Source organism: Ailuropoda melanoleuca, chromosome 4, assembly GCF_002007445.2.
Source record: "Ailuropoda melanoleuca isolate Jingjing chromosome 4, ASM200744v2, whole genome shotgun sequence".
In the NCBI taxonomy this organism is placed as follows: Eukaryota; Metazoa; Chordata; class Mammalia; order Carnivora; family Ursidae; genus Ailuropoda; species Ailuropoda melanoleuca.
Genome location: NC_048221.1, coordinates 69,407,804 through 69,429,570, shown reverse-complemented (window position 1 = coordinate 69,429,570; position 21,767 = coordinate 69,407,804). Strand labels below are relative to the sequence as shown.

Below are 21,767 nucleotides of genomic sequence, written 5' to 3'. Positions count from 1 at the left end.
TTCTGGCTTCAAGTAGCCTCGGATCTTGATAAGAAAGGCACAACTTCTGATTATTATGTCAAAGGGTTTTCCTCTATTTTACAATAGAAGCATTTTCTAAACTAATCACCCTGTGGTTCACTAGCACCTACCTGCATACACTCCCACGTGTGTTACTGGATCATACTCACCCAAAGACCAGGCGTGAGGTGGAATTGGAGGCTATGTGTCTCTTAGCATGGGTTCTAAGGGCTGGATACAGGGTGGCCAGGGACTGGTCTGACCGTTTCATTGAGAAGTCCGTTGCCAGTCTGTTGTGTCTTTTCTCTCTGTCTGCTTTTAAGATTTTATCTGTGTTGTTCGCTCTCCAACATACAGCCAATTTCCCTGGGAGGGATGAGAAGAAATCTGGGACTTGGCTGGGGAGGGGTACTTCTGTGACATCAGATCCCAAGGTCTCTCTTTCATACAGGTCAAGGGAAGCCCTGAGAAGTAGTCACCATATACCTGGGAGCCCTAGGATGGTGGGTCTTCCCCAGGACGGTCTTGGATCTGATCACTGAAAAGCAGCATAATAACTCCAGGGTTGTGTAGAAGAGGATGGAAAGAAGTGGGGCGGGGAGGGGGGGTGGAGGGGAGAAGACACCACCTAATCCATTTACAACCATCACAATGATGAGATTAGGACCTTGACGCCCAAACCCCACAGCCGATGAAAGGAGTCACAGCAGAGCACTAAACCCTCAGCCCCTGAGGGCAATGATTTTTGTGGTCTATTCACTGCTGTCTCCCCAGCACCTACAACAGTGCCTGGTATGTACCAAGCACTCAGGAAATATTTATTGAGTGAATTGAATGGAATGAATCCTAGGTTCTGTCTCAGTGGGCTCCTCCCCTCAACCCCACCAGGCAGGTGAAGTGCTCACCAGCCACTCCTCGCCACCCCAGAATGAATTCCCAAACCCCTCAAACAAAACCCCATAACTACATGATTGACTTCCCTTGGATCCTCCCTGGTCACCCTGTATCCAGCCCTTAGAACCCATGCTAAGAGACACGTAGCCTCCAATTCCACCTCACGCCTGGTCTTTGGGTATGTTCCAGTAACACACGTGGGAGTGTATGCAGGTAGGTGCTAGTGAACCACAGGGTGATTAGTTTAGAAAATGCTTCTATTGTAAAATAGAGGAAAACCCTTTGACATAATAATCAGAAGTTGTGCCTTCCCTATCAAGATCTGAGGCTCCTTGAACAACTGTACCTACCACAGCATGGCAGACAGAAGGCTCCAGGCACAGCCCGCCTTGTTAGCAGAATGTGCGATGGCCGGGAGCCCCACCCACTATCCCCAGTCTCCAGGCAAGCCTGTGGTAGAGCAGACAGCAAAAAACAGAGCTATGGAAATAGGCCCGCTGAACTCTGTATTCTAAATCCAACATTGGGAAGTTAGGGAAACTATGAGTTTCCTAGGCTACAAGCCCTAAGAAGAAAGGGAGCCGCTTGGCATGCAGCCAAGACAGATACAAAATGGCTTGGAGCAAGAGGAGGGTCAGAAGAAAGGGCAGAACCTGGACCTGCTAGAAACCTGGTTGAGAACATGGACTAGAACATTCCTTTCTCAGTCTCCTGCTGAAGAGGGATTGGTAATTAACCAGACACAAACCTTGTATCGTCTGAGATTGTCTAGGACTGCCAACTGTTTAGACAACAGTTTGTCTGTTTACAGTTCATTTGTATAGAGCTTAGCTTCCTCTCAACGAATCCCTTTTGCCGCCATTACCAGGTTCTGAGTGACGATCCCCCTCAGACACGGCTGAGGAGACACGGGTGGACCAGTGGGCCCACCTAACCATCTCAGGGGAAGCCCCTGGGTCCAGGGCGGGAAGATGTGTCAGCAGCCCCCACTTTGTGGCCCCCTCCCATTTGGGACCCATTGCCTGGCTGTCTCGCACAACATGTGAACTGCAACTGATCTCTCCCTGTTTCTAGAAAAAGATAAACATGCCCTGAAAACTCATCCACTGATCATTAGAGGGGGTAGAAAGAGGGAAGAAGACTCGTAGGATTCTGAACACCATTTTGCAAATGGCTAGAAAGGTGTCAGTTGCAGTGAATCGTTATTTCCGGTTAAGAGGACAGGACTCATTTCTCTGGCATGTCCAGGCGGCTCCTTGGTGATCTCAGGCAATGACAGCCTGGCCTGAGAGAGCCAGGCTCCTCTCTCCCTGCCCCACCTGCCAAGGAAGATTAGGGTCCCACCATCACTGGCCTTGGAACAGATGATAAACTGACCGGGCCTGTGCTGGTGGACCTTGCAGGGCAGGGAGGACTCTGGAAGGCTCGAGCTAAGTCCAGGCCTCCAGCAACATCCTCTCCTCTTGGCCCCAGAGAGCAGAAGGCCAGCTGAGGGGAAGCAGAAATGAGCTTTTGGTTTTTCTGCAACTGCTTTGATTTTTTTGTTTTTCAAGAAGAAAACACTCAGCCCCAATCCCGGGGGAAACAGGGAGGACAGAAGCAAAGGCTATTTCTGAGCCTGCCTCCCCCAAAAGGAAGGGTGTGAACAGCGCAAAGAGAGTCCAGCCCTCGCTTCCTGGAATCGAGCGTGAGGGCAGCCCTTTGCAGTTTGCAACCATTCTTCGGTCACGGGATCTCATTTCTGGTCCTCACAATAACCCTGGCAGGGGAGGGTGGAAGGGGGCTTGTATCCCCACTTTACTAGTAAAGAAATTGAGGCTCTGAGGTGTTAGCTAACTTCTGAGAAAGAGATGGAATTCGGACCCTAAGGCAAGTCCTTTGAGTCCAAATCTCCCAGCCGCATCCGCACCTTTCGGGGCTTTGCCCTCTCCACACCCCTGCGTCCAGGCTGAGCCCCTGCAGGCTGGTGCCCCAGAGAGGACCTAGCTCAGAGGGGGAAGAATCCACTCCCTGTCCCAGCTCTGCCACTATCTGGCTGTGTGGCCGTGGACACATCCATGATCTCTCTGGGCCTCAATTTCTTTGTTTGCAAGTGCCTACCTCTATCAATTGATGGAGGGACAAGTAAGGTACCATATGTGAAATGGCTTCGCAAATTCTAGTATATTCTACCTATGTGGGTGCTGTCTGGTATTACCTTCATGACAGGAGCGAGCAGAAGCCCTCCAGGCTTCAAATCATCTCCCTCTCCTTTCTTCCCTTGGTGATCCTGCCTCTGGTGAGTCTTTCCTCTTTATGAGAGGGCAGATCCCCCTGGGAGGGGGTACACCTCTAGCCGGTATCAGCCATGAGTTCCTCAGGGCCAATGAGCCCATCAGCCTCCCAGGGCTCTGGGGAGAGCTACGGCAGAGGGGGTCCAGGGCCCGCTTCCACAAAACCGCGGGGTGTCTCACACAGGAGATGGTGGAAACACTGTCTCCAGGCCACGGCAGCCTTCCTTTCAGTTCCCCACTCTGAGGGTTCTGGAAAGTGGGCTGCCTGAGAGTGGGGAAGAGTTCTCCTGCTCCTCAGGCACCCCCAGCCCCACTCACCCCCCTGTGCCGAGCTGCCCAGGGCCCTTCTGCTGACCAACCCGCCCCCAACAGGGACGCCTTATGGGAGCAGTGCAGAGACCCCACCCTTCAGAGGGATGGGAGGAAGGAGACCCAGCTCGTCCCCGAGGTGCTCCCATGCCTGTCCTCCATCCGTCCAGGGACATAAGCCAGGCTGATTCATTCCTCCATGTTCACTCTTTCCTGCTGCCACTGTAGCGGGTGGCCAAGGCCAGCCGGACACAGAAGCAGCCGCTGGCCCTGTATGTAGGTCTCTCACCTGGGTCACTCTTTCCACCCCTTTCTGAGCTTCCATCCCACCTCCAAGAACCTCTCCCTGTTTTCCAAAGTTCCGCGGTCCCTTCCTCCAGCCCCGGCTCTGGTGGTCACAAGGGAGTCCTCGTGCTGAGGCCTTCACAGCTTAACATGGGACCTTCCTGACATCAGCGCTGGGCCCAAGGGCAGGGGGTTCAAATGGTGGAATATTAGGTACCTTGAAAGGTTGCTGAAGACGACATGGTAGGGCTGAAGTGATGGGAAAAGAGGCCTTCCCTCTCCCCTCACGTCCCCTGAGCACGGCCACCTGCCCCTGTTGTCAAACCAACCCAGCCCAGTGGCCCCAGGAGCTGAGGAGGGAGTGCTCGGCAGCCCATAAATTAACAAAATGGGGCTGAGCGAGAATTTGGCTCGAGGGCTCGGGGAGGGGGTGTCCCAGCTCGTTTAGAGATAGGGTGGATGCCAGGCAGCTCGTCAGATGTCCTGCCACAAATTCACAGCTCATTCACTCAGGTTCACTCACCCGCCCGTTGTCCCAGCCAAGAGCGACCCATGTGCAGGAGGAAGATACAAAAGAGGGCACGTGTGAGGAAAGCATTTTCTACCTCTTTAATAGCTGTTTTCCTAGGTTCTGTTAATTCTGTGCAGAGTATGTTATAAAAATATTCTCCAATCAAAGAAAGAAAAAAAAAGCAGCGAAGTCCTTTTTGAGACAGGTTTGAGGCGCAGAACAGGGTGATCCTATCAGCTTCGGGAAAACAGCTCCTGCAGCAAAAAAAGGTCCGTGGATGTCTGTGTTTGCACTCCCTGGGAGGGGGCAGGGGTGACGGTGAGGCCAGGGGAGACAGAGGCCCCAGTCTGTGAGGGCAGTTGCCTGTCCTGCTGTGATCATACCTAGGGGAACAGAAGACTCGACAGCTTTTCTCTTCCAGGTCTGGTCCTCATAAGCACTTCGACCTGCAACGGGCCCCGCCCTGCCAGCACAGGCAATGACCCCTTCCTGAGAGAGGGCGCCACGCTGCTGCTCGTGGCCGTGTGACTTGCAGGGACTTCAGTGGGAGAACCATCCTTCCCCACCCCACAGATGTGGCCACCATGCGACTGGCTTGGCCAGTGGCATGAGAACGTCAGACACGTGTGGAATCTTAGGCACCTTGAAAGGTTGCTGAGGACAACATGGTGGGACTGAAGTGACGGGAAAAGAGGGTCTTACTCTTTCTCCTGTCCCAAGAACGGTGTGGTCCACACTGGGACTATTCCTTCAGTCAGGGCCCCAGACTGAGAAGACACGGGACAGAGCCCAGCTGACCACAGCCACCAACATGGGACATGAATGAGAGAGACACTGCTCTTTTGAGACATAGAGCTGTGGGGCTGTTTGTTACCTAGCAAAAGCTGACTGACACAGGGCCTAATACTCCTCCCAGGCCTCCAAAGTAGTGGCCTGAAGTCCGTGGCCAGAGAATCCTGCTCCGCTTTCTTGAGCTTGTGCAGAGACTTCACCTTACCTTTGACCCCCTACGGTTTGACTGGGACTCTCGCTGGATGCCCTGCATAGCTCAACTATGACCCTCGGCTATCGGGCAGCATGCCTGTTGCCACAAGCCCTCTGGTAAACTTCCCAGTCATGCACTCAGCTAATTTCCAGCCCTCCTTGGGCTCACATGGACACTTCTCAAGCCGATGCAGTGGAGAAAGCTGACCCTGGGCCCTCCCTCTTCCTAACCCCACCATGCCTCCGGAGGCATTTACCCTCATGTGGCCGCCCACAGGTTGGTGCGGGGGCAGGCTTCTAAGTGACCCCCCCAAGCCCCCACGGGGTGGAGTGAAACCCCTCTCTTCTCAGCATCCCCTCAGCCAGACCAGCACCGGGCCCTGGGTGGGAGAAATCTGAACGCACATCTCCTGCCCGTTGCAATTCTTACCATGCTTCCTGCATGGCCCTGGACTTGGAAGGGGTGGCTCTCCATCTCTTCTCTGTCATTACCTGAGCCCTTCCCACACCGGAAGTGGTAAACTCTGCTGTTTAATCCACCAAGCCTGACCCTGCATGTGTTAAAGAGAGGTCTTTTAACAATCTCTTCATTGCCACAAAGCCTGGATGTCCATACCATCATCTCAGTAATGAGGTCAAGACAGTCAGCTTGAGCCCCAAAGATGACCACCCACCCACCCCATCCCTGTGGAAACATCTGATGGCTGGTCTTCTGAGGTGGGAGGTCCCAGGTGACCTTCTGGCCCCAGGAAAACCTGATGGAAGCAGTGATATTAAAAAGAAATCAGTTCAAATGGTTAGGATGGTAAGTTTTATATTATGTGTTTTATATTATGAGGATTTTTTAAAAAGTTTTATTTATTCATTAGAGAAAGAGAGAGAGCACGAGCAGGAGGGGCAGAGGGAGAGGGAGAGAGACCCTCAAGCAGACTCCACACTGAGCACAGAGCCTGACGTGGGGCTGGATCCCACAACCCTGAGATGACGACCTGAGCCAAAACCAAGAGTTGAATGTCCAACTGACTGCCACCCAGGCGCCCTATGTGTTTTCGTAATTGTTTTTTATCAGTTCAAATTCAACTCTATTTTGCCAATTAATTTTCCCCTTATATTACCTAGACCCTTAGGCAGAGAAGTTATGAAATAGGGTGGGCTGGCACGGGTCAGCGCCGAAATACCCACTTCTCTTAAATGTTGCTCTTTGCGGTGTTTCTGTTTTCTCCTTCTTTGGGGTTCTTAGTCCTCCTGAGGAGGGGAAGGACACTTCGCTACCACCCAGATTGCTGCAGTAGCATTTCAAGTGGCCCTATCCATCCCATGTGACCTTCTGGCCTCAGACTCCTACAAAATCCCAAGCGAATGGAACTCAGGAGCTTTGACATAAGCACTAAGGGGCTCACTGTCCTTCAGCAATCAGGTTGGCTGCATAGAACAGAAAACCCCAACAACAGTGGCTTAAACAAAATAGGGAACCATCTCTCTCGCATAATAAAAACATCAAAGGTTGGAAATTCAGAGCAGTCTAGCATCCACACGATGTTAACCAGGTCCCAGGCTCATTGTAGCTTTGTCCTCTGCTACTGTAGGGTGAGACTTTTAAATTCATGATCACAACATGGTTGCCAGAGTCACCACCATCACACCCACAGACCAGGCAAGAAGGAGGGCCGAGGGCTCTTCTGTGCACACAGGTTGAATGTCTCTCCATTTTATGGAGATTTCGTGGAAGCCCAATCTGCATTGTGTGGCAACCCCTAGCTTAAAATGAGGCCCAAAAATGTAGTATTTAAGCTAGGCCAATTGCCAACCCCCAAAAAAGTCAAGATTCTAATTAGTAAGGAAGAGGAGGAGAGGGAGAGTTAGTCGGGAACTGGCAGCCCCCTGTCACTCATTCTTGATACCAATGTTGCCTTAACTGGCCCCAGGGCTGATGGCTTCCACATCCATCTCCGCTCTCTCCTATCATCTGTGTCCGTCCTCTTCAGTTCCCTCAGATGATAAACCCCTTTGCAAACAGAAACAAAATGTTACTCTCCCCCTAACCCAACCTTCCAATCCTACAGTCCCAGTTCAATAAATCCTTATTTTAAAATAGAAAAAGAAATGACTCACTATTAACTATATACAGATGGTCCCTGACTTACTGTGGTTCTTGTTGTTGTTGTTTTTAACTTTATGGTGGTGCAAAAGTGATAGGTATTCAGTAGAAACCAAACTTGGAATTTGGAATTTGGACCTTTTCCCGGGCTGGCGATATGCGTCCGACTCTTTCCCTTGGTGCTGGCAATGGCAGCCCCAGCCCCAGGTCCCAGTCAGCCTCACCATCACCAGGGTCAACAGCCCACATCCTTACATCCATTCTGCACCCCGGCAACCAAACTGCGTCTCACTTTCAGTACAGTATCCAATCGATTACATGAGCTATGCAACACTTTTATAAAAAAGGCTTTGTGCGAGATGATTTTGCCCAACCGTAGGCTAATGTAAGTGTTCTGGGCCCGTGTAAGGTTGGCTGGGCTAAGCTCTCATGTTCAGTAGGTTAAATGTATGCAATGCATTTTTGACTTAACTATTTTCTACTGAACTATGGGTTTATCAGGACCTAAGTCCACGAAGATTTGTATGCCTTGTGCTGTTTCCTTCCCATTACTTAACGTGAATCGCTATTCTAACCCTGTATTGTCATTTTCCATCTCAAAAGGGCACGCAGTAACGCCTTAACTCGGTGGGTGGGTCAACTCTCAAGAATCTGGAAGGGCCCAATCCAGTGACCTTGGTGCAGGGGGTGCCCTAATGAATTGTGAGATTTCTGACCTGGGTTCTCCTGTTTATCAGTAACCACACAATAGTAATTTGATCCCTTTGGGATGCTTTAGAGTTTACACAAGCTCCTTCTGTCACATTATCTCGCTCGGTCTTTTAAATAACTCTTTTAAGTAAGTAGGCCTGCTGCAATTATGCCTTTTTACAGATGATGAAATGGGGACTAAGTGAAGGTACGCGACTTGCCCAAAGGCATGCGATGAATATTTACCCTGGAACTTAAAGGGAGGTCTTTGGACTTCAAGTCTGGGCCTTTTCTAATGCAGTGCTGCCCAGTGGAAATAGAACGTGTGCCACATATGTAATTTTACATTTTCTAGTATTCCCTTTGAAAAAGTAAAGAAAAACAATGAAATTAATTTTAATAATAAAATTTTATTTAACTCAAAATACTGTACTTTCAACATGTAATCATGATAAAAATTATTAGCTAGATATTTTGCATTCCTCTTTTTTTTTTTTTTTTTTTTTTTGGTTTTTGNTTTTTTTTTTTTTTTTTTTTTGGTCTTTGGAATTCGGTGTGTTTCTTACATTTTCGGCACATCCTGGTTCAGACTAACCACATTTCAGGTGCTCAAAGCCACATGTGGCCAGTGGCCACGGTATTCGAAAGGTCAGCTCAAATGTTTGAAGGGTCTATTTAAATGTAAAACTAAGCTCTGAAAGTTCGGATTTCATGACCAATAGTCCTAGAAATCATCTAGAATAATTATCTGTTGTTGATACGTTCTTGCAGTAAAGAACCGTGTCTCCAGCAACAGCCGCGATGGAAAAAAAAAATGGTCTTTGCCTAGATCCATCGCAAAGCACTACTGCCATCTAGTGGCAGCCTCCTGAATTGCAAGCAAATTCCCCAGGACGAAAACTTGAGATTCTAGGAATGCGTTTTTCAAAGCATGTTCTTCTGACTGCATCAGATTTACCACGGGACTTTATTAAAAATGCACACCGCTGAGCCCTCCCTGAGTCATATCTCAAACACCCACACTTTTAATAAATTTCCTGAGTGATCATCGTGCATACTAAAACTTGAGAATCCTTCATCTAAAAAAACATGCCTCCATAACACAACCATAGAACATTCAAGGGCAGTATATGTCAGAAAGGGACTCATTTTTTCAAGATGCTGCTCTGGTATTTTGGGGACCATTCCTTTATCTGGAGTTGTGTGTTGTTACTAAACAGAAAAAAAACCCAGCACCCCACTTGCCCAACACACCCAGAAAGTTGGAAAGAATCCGTAACCCAATCACTTTTAAAAGACCAAAAGAAAAAGTTTACATGCCATCCCTCCCCGCCCTATGCAACCTTGTTCACAAATAGGTATAGCTCAAGACCGCCCCTGAGTCAGATTCCACTGGACCCTTCCCGCTGTTCCCCCCACACCCTGCAATGCAGCTCACAGCCCTCCCCCGGCTCAGAGACTTTGCAAATGCTGTTCCCTCCATCTGGAACAGCACTCTATATCCTCCCTCCTGGATGATAACTCATCCTTCAGGAGGTAGCCCAGGTGGCATCTACTCAGGAACCCCCCCACCCCGGGGCTGGGCTAGGCACCCCCACGTTTCATCCTAAAGTGCCCTGTATGGTGGATGGTCTGTGCAGGGTCTGACCTCCCCACGCAACTCTAAGCTCCTAGAGGGCAAGAGTGTGTCTCCTTTCTCTGTATCTCCACAACCTAGCAAAAATTTCCACAAAGCAGGGCATTTAAAAATATTTGCTGACTGAATAAATGTTTTCTGAGGCAACAAGTAGTCTGGTCTTTGAAATAACAATACTGCCCATGTGTCTGGAAGAGACTAAGAAGGCAACCCTCCTGCCCGTACATGCATTTTGCAGATGGCTCCCGAAGCCATGGCAACCACACCTGACAGCTGTCACTGTGGGACTCTGGGCCTGTGACTAACTGGGCCAGAGACTGTGGGAGGGGCTGTGATAGACACCCACGAGGGGAGGGAGACAAGGAGGGGTGCGGGGAGAGGGCAGGAACACAGCAACCTGGGAATGTCCTCACCACCTCCCAGGAAGGGAGCCATTTCCCCAGAGGACAGAGGCCTGTCACATCTCGCCCCGCTAATCTGACAGAAGCCAGCTGCCTGGCTCGCTGGGCCTGCCCCCCGGGAAGGCGTGTTCGGGCTGAAAACCACAGGCTGCTGTTTGCCCCCAGGGACGCGGGACAGGGGGAGGATAATTGACTTGTCTCCCAAATTTATTTATTAATTCCTAGCTACCCCATTTGATGTGGTTTCCAGGAGGCACACCATTGAAATCTGCCCCCTCCTCAGTCCCCCCCCCCAAGCCGGGAACATGTCACACTCGCACTGCAAAGTCCCCAGGGAGGTGGGCGACACCAGCCTCTCAAGGAAGACTGTGTGCGGCCAGGAGCCTTGGAGGGGGTGCCCACCATGTGGGCAGACCGCCCGTGGACGAGTGGGCTCCCAGCAGAGGGGCCCCCAGCCCCCAGCTCAGGCACCGGGGGGGGCGGGGCCCAGGAGGCCTGGGTTAGGGACATCCCGGCCACCTCCTAGGACGATGCAGGGTACACCTCGGGACAAGTCTCACCTTTCTGCTTCAGCTCCCCAGCTGCGGGACGGAGAAACCAGCACCAGCAATGTGCTCCAGAAGGCTGTGCGAGAAGATGGAATGTGACAAGGGGCAGGAAACTGCCACTACCAGCAAAGGGGGCCCCAAACTGGCAGAAGCTCGAACGTGGGGGGTGTTCCACATGGGCAGCAGGGGTCAGTTTCTCTAAGTGCTCACCTCAAGCCACTGAGACCGCCTACTTTATGCTCCCCTCGACCGTCCGTGTTGCCCACCATTAGCACAAATGGGTTATAACCCGGGAAACACTAAAAGAACGGAAAGGTGGGAAGCTCGTGGCCCGGAGACCGAGCACGTGCCTCAACTTGACTCCTGCGGGAGGCAAATCCTTGAGGTTGGATCCCAACAAGCAAGGAGGTTACAGGGTAGAAGGAGAAAGAGGGTTCTCCACCCACTCCGCTCCCCCAGGAAGGACCCCCCACCTGAGGGAGGGGGTGGAGCCCTCAGGGTAAGAGGCGGGGTTGTGACTTGGATGAGCACAGCCTCTGACAACAGCCAGAAGGAACGGGAGTCAGGCCCCCATGAGTCTCCACCACCTTCTAACCCACATTTAGCTTTGGCAGAATCAGCACAGGCAACATCGGGGAGCGGGGAGGCTTCCAATCCCTCAGACCCTAAAGAGACCCTAAGTGACAGCCCAGGAAGAGGGGAGGTGAGCGCAGAGACCAGGAGTCCTTTCTGCCCCTTTACACATGGTGGCCCCGGTCCCAGGAACGTGTCTGCACGCGCAGCACCACAGAGCTTTGGAGCCGAGGGTGCGGGCTGGGCCCCGGGGACCCTGACCACAAGGAGGCAGAGCTGCAGAGCCGCACAGGCCCGGCCAGCACCCGCACCTCCCTCCCCAGGTGCCCTGCCCCCCCAGTAACTGCCCGCTCCCTCCACCCTCTGGAGAAGGGGCTCATGAGCAAGAAACTGTTCAAAGGTCTCAACATGGGCAGCAAGCCAGGGTCCTGGGAATCTGAGATACAGGTGCACACACAGAGGTGCCTGCCCTTTGAGATTCTAGAAGAACTGGCGCAAACACCATCACTTACCCTTTGCCCCCACCTGTCTTTGCCTCTGAGGGTCTCTTCGGCTGAAGAGATCAGAGGGCAGAGAGCATCCCTGCGCACGTTCAGGGCCTCATTTCCACATGGACAGGCTCAAACCCTGGAATCCACCCCTTTCCTCCGTGCCCCCCCCCTAAGGATGCCCGCGCAAGGCCCACAGGCGTGGAGCAAGGCTGCTGACGTATGGGGGGCCGGGGGGCTCTATCACTGTCAGCGGCTCTGACATCTGCTGCCTGTCAAAGCTTCCAGCTTTCTCACTTTCCAGTCCCATCCCCTCCAGCCCACCTCCAGAGAAAACCGGTGTCGGAGACATTTTTCTCCCCCCATCCCGACCCTGCTCCCTGCTTCTCTTTCCACCTTCAAAGACTCACTTGCTCACTCGCTTGCTGGGCTAACCCACAGGCCGGGCCCTTTCCTCCAGGCCTGCCCCTCAGTTCCAGGGAAGCATCAGCAGAAGCTCTGAGATGCGTGTGTCTTGCACTCCTGCCTCCTCACACATCCACACCCTCAGGCTCCACAAGCCGCTACTGGAAAGGGAGAACTCGGGTTGGCCTCCAACCCCAGGACATTCCCCGGCCCAGACCAAGGGCTCCCTTCTCCTTGCATTCACCTCAAGTGCGAAGTAGACGGGTTGCCCAAAAACTCAGCAGGCAAGAAAATCAGATTTTAATGCAATATTTTTTTAAATCAAAACTAACACAAAATATTGATAATGGATGAGTGAAATACCAGATTTTTAAATAGAGACAGGATTGATATTACTGATTTTCCTTTTGGCCTCAGGCTCCAACGTGGAGGGGCCCAGCATTGCTCTGAGTCTGCCTCAGGATAAAACCAGCACGAGCGGGAAGGTACTCCTCAAAAGGGCCAGGAGGATGAAGGGGTGAACAGCTCAGAGCGCTCTGAAGAAGACTGCAACCAGCCAAATAGCGAGTTTTGCCAGGGCTCGAGCGGTTTGAGTGCAGCAAACCCACGGGAGACAGGAGCTCAGGTCCCCTGATGGGCCCAGGAAGCTGCCAGAACCTGGGAAAGCACAGCCGAGCTGCCAGGTGAGGGCTGTACACCCCAGCCTGTGAGGGCAGCTGGGGAGGGAGAGGCAGAGGGGTAAGGGAGTGGATATGGAGGCTGAGGAAGGGGGCAGGGCAGTCAGCAACCCCAAGCCCACTCAGGCCCCGGCCAAGGGGCCCCAAGTATGGCCCATGAGTGCAGGAGCCCAGATCCTGGTTCACATGATTCATGGGGCCTCTGGCTCCTTCAAGCACAGCTGGTCACTGGGGATCCTGACATCAGGCCGGCCTGAGAGGTTTACCATCCCCAGCTTGGAAAAATCCAAACCAGCTGATAATGCTGACTCCGCAAGACTGAAATCAACTTCCCCTCCAGAAGGGAAGCCTGTGTCTGCTTAGCCAGACCAGAGAAGAGGCTGGACTCCTGCACCATCACCCCAAGGGCAGGAACTGCCCCAACCTCCAGGCCAGGGCCATTTTCCAGGGATGTTCTCAGTGTTTCACCTCATAATTGCAGGAAGCACTGAGCTCAGAATGGGTGAAGGGGGCTGCGGTTCCAGCCTGCGGAGGCCACGGAACACGGGGGAGGGACAAGGTGGAGTCACGGCCCCAGCCCCAGCCATTCACCATCAGGCTTGCACTGGGTGTATGGGGCGGGGTGGGAGTGACAGCTAAGCCAGTGTTTATACACTGAAGAGGCCCAGTCCTCTAGTGAAGACAGTTTCAGCTGGCTATGGCTGCCATTTCTGGAATTCTGTCTGCACCAGGGGCCTGAACTGGGCCTACATTCACACTCATTCACTCAACAGACAGACACTCACTATATGCCAGGCCCTGGGCCCATGCACACCAGGCTGTGTGTGCCATCACGCTGGGCTGGACAGATACAAACCACAGTGTGCACACACCCAGGCTGGGCAGTACCCTGTGACCCCTCACGAGCACTGAACAGAGATCACACTTACGTGGCAGTCACGCACTCACCTAGACTGTTCACATTCAAGGGCCCCTTGGAGTAACACCGGTTTCCGGTGACAGATGCCGCTTGCTGGTGACAGTGGATGAGGTACATGGAGGCCCACTGCAGACGCCAGGGCTACTCTGGGCAGGACGACAAAGGACGGGCTGGGTCGTGGGCTGGGTTAGGGCCCGGCCTCTGTCTCTGTCTCCACTGGCCTGTGGGCAAGGAGCCGTCTCAGGCTGACATGGTGTTCTCTGGTCAGGGGGATCCTAATGCAGAAACGAGACCTGAAGAATGTCTGAGTGTCACAAGAAGTGGAGTGGATTCAGTTCTGCCACCTTTGCTCCCTGGGCCTCAGCTATTTACCCACTCATAGCCCTATGCTTCTTCACCCCAAACACCCCCCTTCCATTTTGTGCTCTTGCAGCCTCCGTCCCCACCCAGCAGCTGACCTGATCGTCTGGCCAGTCTCTCTTCCTAAGCATCCCACTCCTTTCATCAGGTCACTCCCCCTCTCAAGAATCTTCAATAGCTCCCCCATCGCCTAAGGATGAACCCTGGCCGGCACCCAGAGCCCCCTTGATAGACTGGAGCTGAACTTCCTGTTCATCCAGCTTCCCAGACCCCTCTGTGTGGCCACTGTCATTCCATGAAGGACTCGCCCTTGTCTAGCTCTACGTCTTTTGTGAAGTCCTCTCCTTCTCCTGGAATGTCCTTTATCTCTCCAAATCCTCACCACCCTTCAGGGCCCAGCTAAACCTTCACCTCCTCCAAGAAGTCTTCCCTGATGCCCACAGTCCACAGAGATGGCTCTTCTCTGCCTCCTCTCTATACCATGTGCTGCCCCCAGCCCCACCCCCAATACACCTCTTACCCTGTTGGGGGATTTGCTCTTCTCTGCTAGATGCCACACTCTCTCAAGGGTAGAACTGAGCTGTGGGGGGCAGGTCCAAACTTCCCCGCCTTTTCTCCCCAGCACAGAGCTGGGCACACTTGCCCAGAGGCCCTGAGGAAGGCATGTGTGGGCTTCTCTCACCCTCAGCCCACTCCAGCCATACCAGGTGTGTGACTGTCTCTGGAACAACTTGCCTCTGGCCGTCCAAACCCCCTGTTCCCTAGCAGCCTTTGCTGGCCGGGTGCTCTGCGGCTCCCAGTGAGGCCAGGGCCTGCTCTGCTAGGCGGGAACCCGCACACATTCCTTCAGAATTAAACAAGGTCCCATTCACTCCAGGCTCCCCAGCAGTGCTTGGAGCTCACAGGAAAGCTGTAGGAACCGAGTGTGGTGGTCTAAGGAAGGGAGTCAGGCCTGAGTGTATGTTTGAGCCTAAATGTTGAGTCAGATCTGAATTTGGGGATCTCGGGAACCCAGATGGCCCTGTGCACAGGGCAATGAGACAGAGCTCTCAGACAGAAGGAGAGGGCTTCCAGAAGCCTTCACTGAAGAGGTTTGGGTGGTCATGCCAGCTTTGTCCACAGGGGTCCCAGACCCTTCCTGGATGGTGAGAACAGGGATAGTTGAAGACAACCCTCGTATTTCCTCCACAGACTGGTCAGCCTCTGAGAGTAGATTCTATCAATGTTTGAAGGAACAGGGTCATTACAAGATCAGGAGAAGCCATAGCCTCATGACCAGCCCAGTCTATAAGGCTGTTGGAGTCACATGACCTGCCTCCTTGAACTTAATCCGTGGAACCATGATGGTCTTAGGACCCTGCTCAGACTCAATCAGTATGGCTAACCAAGGTCACGTAGCTCCTCCAAGACACCCCGGAACCCTGGGCAGTCATGTGACCTGGCCACTTCCTGTCCAAAAATACGTGCCTGTGTAGAAAAACATGCTCCTTCTTCAATTTTTCCATTGGTCGGGAAATTATTGTAATATACATATAGTGTTAAAATAAGCGCTTTACTGCCATCTGTAGGAAATCTGCCCTAGGAATTACACGCTGCCTACCTTTGGAGTCAACAAAATCACTATAAAAATACAAAAAAGATTTCCAAATAATAACAGTATCTATGATATGAATAGCACTCCCTGCGGTGTGGTGCCCTCCAGCAATCTTGACCTTGGCCCTGCTTGTGGTCTCCATCACCCCTAATATGGGCTGAATTGTGTGCCCCCCAAAATCCATACACCGAAGCCCTGACTTCCAGTACCTCAGAACATGGCTGGATATGGGGTCTTTAAAGAGCTGATTAAAGTAAAATGAGGCCGTTAGATGAGCCCTAATCTGATCTGACAGGTGTCCTTACAGGAAGATGAGACTCAAACACACAGGGAGACACCAGGGGTGCACGCACAGTGGGACGACCACGTGAAGAGGTAGCAAGAGGGCGGCCACCTACAAGCCATGAAGAGAGGCCTCCGAGGAAGCCAAGTCTGCTGGCACGTTGACCTTGGACTTCCAGCATCCTGTAGCTGTCTTCTTGAGCCACCGGGTCAGTGGCCGCCAGAGCTAACATAGCCCCTACCTTAGTTACTGTAATTGCCCCCTGCCCCCAACCCCCAACACAGACTCAGAGTGTCCCTCAAAATAAACCCGTCAGGATGGGGGACAATCGATGCCCTGAAAAAGCAGACTAACAGACCCCGCCCTGCACTCAGCAGCATCACACCTGCACCTGGCGGGACAAGCGTTCCCCACCGCGGGCTACAGCCCCCCAGCAATCCTGGAGCTGGGTGCTCTGGAAACATGCAGGGGCCGCCCGGGTCGGCTCCCACCACCCACCCAACACCAAAGAAGGCCCCAGAAGGATCTGCCTGGTGCCTCTGAGCTGAGCCTCGTGAGGGGCAAGTCAGGCTGCCCTCTGCCTCCACAAGGAGAGCCAAGCACACAAAGCCCTCTGGAGAGGCCCAGGCTGGAGGCGGGGCTGCGGGGAGCCACGCCCACCCCACCTCCACCAAGCAGCTACGCGGGAGGAGAGAGGGATCGCAGTCTCTGTCCGCAAAGGGAGCGTGTGGGAGGCTCGGGGCAGGCACAGGCCAGGGCCGGCGTCTGTGTTGGCCCCAGCAGGCGTAGGGCCCGCGGCCCACGGTTCTTTTAGGAGCTTCCGAAAACGGAGGCATTTCTTTAAAATCAGAATAAATAAAATAATAATTAATATAATAATGAATCCCCTCTGGGTTATATTCACCTGTATATCAGCACAATCATAAAGCATAATTTTTAATTTTTTTTTACGGAGGAAGAGTCTCACAGAAGCTAAAGTACATCGTCCCACAGAAGTCATAATACGACCTTAGGAGCTCTGGGTGTTGCAGGGGTCTGAAGTAGAGCAGGGGCTTGCTGCCCTCTCCTTCCCCAGGGTCTAAAAGGTAACTCCACCCACCAGGTTCCAGAACCTCTCCCCACTCCCCAGCGCTGGCAGACCCACAGCCTTCAAGCCAGGCAGCAAAGCCCACACTGGAGTCCGCTGGGCCAAGCCAGAGCGGTCAGGGCAGACAGGAGGATGGGCTTCAAGCCAGGGAGAGCGCTGTGCCAAGAGTCTCCCCTGGGTGCTGGAGAAGGGCTTGCCAGGGTGCCCTGTCCTTGTGGGAGGCGCCGGTTCCTGTGGGGCACATGACCCCTTCCGTCCAGGCCAGGGGCACGCTCAGCTGTGTGCAGCTGCGGCCCCTGGTGCTGAAGTTTGACTTTCAAAATTGATTTATGGGAAACACCAAGCTGCTTGAAATGCACTCACATTTCTCCCCCTTGAAGCAATGGTTTGGGGAGGGAGAGAAGGGCCCTAGCGCCCTAAAGGGGCGTCTATAGAGGTGGGGAGCACTCACAGAACTGGAGCTTTCTGCACAAGGGAGGGCCCCCCGTGAGCACAGCCACCCGTCAGGGGGCTGCAAGGAGCCTTTTTTGGAGGAATGACATAGTCATGCACTAGAATGACAATAGTGCAGTGGTGGTGATAACGGAGCCAGAGTTACACATGTCCACATTCCAGAATCTCGTAAACATATTGAGAGGGGAAAAAACAAATTGTACGAGAAAACATATGAGAATGACGCTATTTCTATAAAGCATGCAAAATAACTCTATAAATACTTCCAGAAAACTTGCATATTTAGCAAAAAGTTAAATTTGTGACCATGAAAAAATACCCGCTATAGGCTAGGGGTTACTTCCGATGGGGAGGTGTGGTGGAAGGGAAGTGAATTTCACTAGATTTGTAATTTTATATCTCAAACTGGTTTGTGGCTACACCGGTGTCCATTATATCACTATTTGTTTTGGTATATCTGAATTATTTTATAATAACAATATTTTTAGGAGAATGAGGCCCAAAGGGGATGGAGGATGAAAGAAAAAGTTCTGGCTTCACGTCCAATATCCCTCAAGTCCAAATTCCCCAGAAAGCCTTCCGATGACTTGGTGCCGCTTGGAGCCACTCCCCTGGGGGAGAAAGTTACCCACAGTACCCACAGCCAAACCTGGATCCCTCACTTCACTCCTGCCTCTTCCAGGGACGAGGCTCATGAAGCACTTGGGAGAGACCTCTGGCTGCCCCGGGGTGGGGCTCGAGCACTCAGCGGGGTGATAGCAAGCAGTCACGAAGCCGCCACTGTGCTAGAGGCCAGGGTGAAGGGATGTACCCCGAGAATTCTGCCTGAGTCCCCAGAGCTCCCCTGTCACCGTAGACTAATTCTCCCAGATGGCCCAACCCTCAGCTACCCTAGACTCTCCCCTCCTGCCAAACAGGCCTCATTGACAAACCAGGGGCCCAGAAGCCACAGCTGCAGCCGCAAACCCCAAAGCCACCCAGAGTGGCCCAGGCTACAGCTTCTGCTCCGACTCCTCCGAGGCCTAGGAGTCCGGGCCTGGGTCCTGCTCCCTTCCTTCACTCCAGCAGCAGCACTGGCCACTGGGGGTGGCCCAGCTGACGTCCCACTCTCTAATACACCAGCCTGGTTCCCCGTAACCTTGCCAAACATACGCATTTAAAAAAAAAAAAAAAAAAAAAACTTTGAACATCCAGAGACATGGAAGGACTTGGAAAGGTGGGCACTGGGAGACAGGCTCCAGCCTCAAGGCCTGAGCCGCCCTCAGCCGATAGTGCCCTCACTCCCCCAGGCCACCAGGAGCCAGGCTGAAGTCACAGCAAGGGTGTCTCTGCCCCAGGGCTCTCCTGCCGGCTTCTTTCCTATGTGTGTGACCAGGCCCCTGCTGCCAAGGAGCCTGCTCATTCATTCCACGTGTATTAAGCACCTGTTACCTTGTGCCTTGCGGGACACGGCGGCGTCCGTGGTGAAGTCCCATCCTTGCTCCGAAAGATGGGCCAGACTGAGCTACGGTGGCAGCCGGCAGCAGAGCGATTGTCAGAGGACTTGCAGGCTGCTTGGACGCTGAAGATGAACCAGGCGGACTCTTCTACCAACAAGGGACTGACCCCCAGGAGGTGACCTCATTGCCCAAGGTCACATTCTAAAGTACAGAGCGGAGCCCTGAGCCCTTTCCATGCCACTAGAGGATTCCAGAAGCCCCAGTGACCCCGGGGCCCGTATGAGTGAAACTCCTGAGCTGGCAGACATTTCGAGGCTGTCTGTGGGGAGCCCCACTGAGCCCAGAACATGCTCCCCACCTGGGGCTACACATGGCCATACTCACAATGCCACACCTGAGGCCCAAAGCTGTCCTCCCCCTGCCCTCCCCCCATTACCAACCTAGGAAGACAGGGCAGAATCTGGAGATGTCAGGATCTTCCCCCCAAAACCAGAGATTCTCTAGCCTTCTCTCTCTGGGGAGGCACCACATCCTCCACCGAGCAAACCAGAAACCTAGAAACCATCCTTGACATTCCATCTGTCGCCTGCTCGCATAACGTGCCTGACCCAGGAAGACCACTGCCTGCCCTCCGTGCCCCAGGCTCCCCAGAGGCCCGGTCCAGAGGGGCCTTCCACAGGATAGTACTCAGTGAAACAACAGGGGTCTGTGTCCCTGCCTGGAGGAAAAGCAAGCCTACGCACCCCCCCGCTCCCTGAGGACAGCTTAGGCTAAAGCTTTGCTCTCGGACGGGCTCTGTGTTCAACTCTCAGCATGAGCCCTCGTAGTTTCCTGATGCGGGCATCCCAAAATTAGTTTGGGGCGAGGGCCAGGGGAGTCAGGGTGCACATCTCCAAACACCCAGAATGACAGCTCTGCCCCATTTCACAACAGCAGAGGGGCAGACTAGCCAGAGCCAGCCAGCAGGCATTTCTGCTTGGCCCACAGCACGTTTTAGATCGAGGTTTGTTGCCAACACACAACATTCGCACAGGTCACGTAAAAGTCCAGATTTGAACACAGGAGGACTGTGGCTCTGTTGCAACANGCTTCCCTGGGTGGCGTGGCTCTGTTGCAACACCTCCCTGCTCACAACAGGGTTGCCACTGTGGGTACAGCACGTACCGTCCAGGAGCTGCGGTGACCACCACTCCCCCCTGCTTCCCAAGCCCGAGGCCCAGGGCCCTTGACCATCATTCCCCGGGCCTGCCTCTCCTCCCCTCATTTTACCTCTTGGCTCCCCGCGCGCACTGGAATTTGTGAATCTTCATTGTAGGACCCGAGAACAATGTTGCTGGTGGGATAACATGGCTCCATGAGGTGTGTGTCCACAGGACAGCCCATCCCTGGCCCGCAGCAGCCAGGGTGGAAGGTGCCAGCCCGCCTGGGAGAGAAGAGAGAGCCAGGGCCAAAAAGACAGCTTTGTTGTACAGCTTTCAGTCGAGCAGGAGGGAGAGGCTCTGGGAGCCCAGCTGTGCTGGAAGGGAAGGCGACCCTCAAACCAGGGGGGGCCTGTGGGCCCGTGTTTTCCTTTATAGATTCTAAAGCAAGCCTCTTTTCCCTAGTACAGAATCATCCCTTCGTGCTTCTGCCCCCACCCCAGACTCAAAGCTCCCGCCAGCCGTTTGCTGTGCCACAGGAGAGCGAAGGTGTGGGTGGGACTGAGGCCTGCACCCGCCCCAGAGATTTCCAGCTCAACCCCCAGGGAAGGCCACCAGGCTAGGAAGGACTTCCGCTGCAAGGAGTTTTTAGCCCCAGGGTGACGGGAGGGAGGGAGGAAGGAAGCTCTGGGGGTGGGGGCTGAGGGCGCATGCCCTCTGGGGGCACGGAAGGGAGAGCAGGAGGCTTCTCAGGGGGCGAAGGAGATGGATGGATCAGAAGAGCAAATCGGACTGTTCAACTGCCCCCCACCCCCACCTGGACCCCCAGCTCTGCCCCGTTTGAATTCCCTCCCTAGAAACCAGAGCACAGCACTGACGTCCTTCTGCCTCTCGCCTTCCTCCTACAAGCACACACCCAGCCACAAGGAGAAACAGACTCCTGAGTCAAATTCACTCAGGTCACGGGGATGCAAAGGGGTGACCGTGGATGTCACCTAGCCAGAGAAACCGCGAGTCGGGCCTGACCGTCGTCCCACCTGGCAGCCAGGTTATGGACACCAGACAGAATCACCATCGCCGCAAACCCAGGGCCATAGAATACAGGCTTTCAGGCAGAGGACAATTGTCTATTTCTCGGTATGTATACAAACGTCGACTGGCTTATCACTCATCAGGCACCAAAGGTTTAATGAAATCTTACTGGCAGAAAACTCAAGGTTGAGAAACTTCAAGCTGTGTTCTTAATATTTTCCAGCAAATCAGGACACGGCCGCAAAGATTTGGTCTGAGCTGTGAGCTGACATCTTATTTGAGCTCTTGTGCGCCAAGTTCCCTCTGGCCTGCAGCTCGGGCCCCACCGCCCTAGTAATGCCGTCATCACTGCGGACCCGCCACCGAGGGCCACGGGCAGCCAGGAGCTTTTCCAGCAGCGGGCAGGGTCTGCCTGGAGCCTTCTGGACTCTCCGGCCCAGCCCAGGTTGGGTCACTGACAGGCCAGAGTCAGAGGAACAATCTATGGGATGAGAATGAGGACCACAGAGTCCGCCAGGCCCTTCCCCACCTCAAGTGGGTGTCCCTTTTTCCTTCTGGCAGACCCCACCCGCTCAGCCGGACTCCTGCCCCCTGGGTGTCGGTGTACCACACCCCTCCCCCACCCACTTCTTGGTGCCTTTTCCCAGAAACCAGCTTGTGCGGCAGGAAATGACCTCTCAGGCTCCCTT

At 53.5% G+C, this 21,767-nt stretch overlaps 1 long non-coding RNA gene across 2 annotated transcripts; it reads right to left on the bottom strand.

The window, feature by feature from the left end:
• Positions 1-6,917: 6,917 nt before the first annotated feature.
• Positions 6,918-19,967, bottom strand: LOC109490969. 2 transcript variants are annotated; one of them, XR_002144348.2, is made up of 5 exons: positions 18,900-19,967; positions 13,721-13,984; positions 12,101-12,256; positions 10,642-10,705; positions 6,918-7,261 (listed from the first exon to the last, which is right to left on the bottom strand). It is a non-coding gene; the product is annotated as an uncharacterized LOC109490969 (long non-coding RNA). The 2 variants fall into 2 exon arrangements; XR_004624842.1 differs by lacking the exon at positions 6,918-7,261 and having other exon boundaries at positions 8,596-12,256.
• Positions 19,968-21,767: the final 1,800 nt, after the last annotated feature.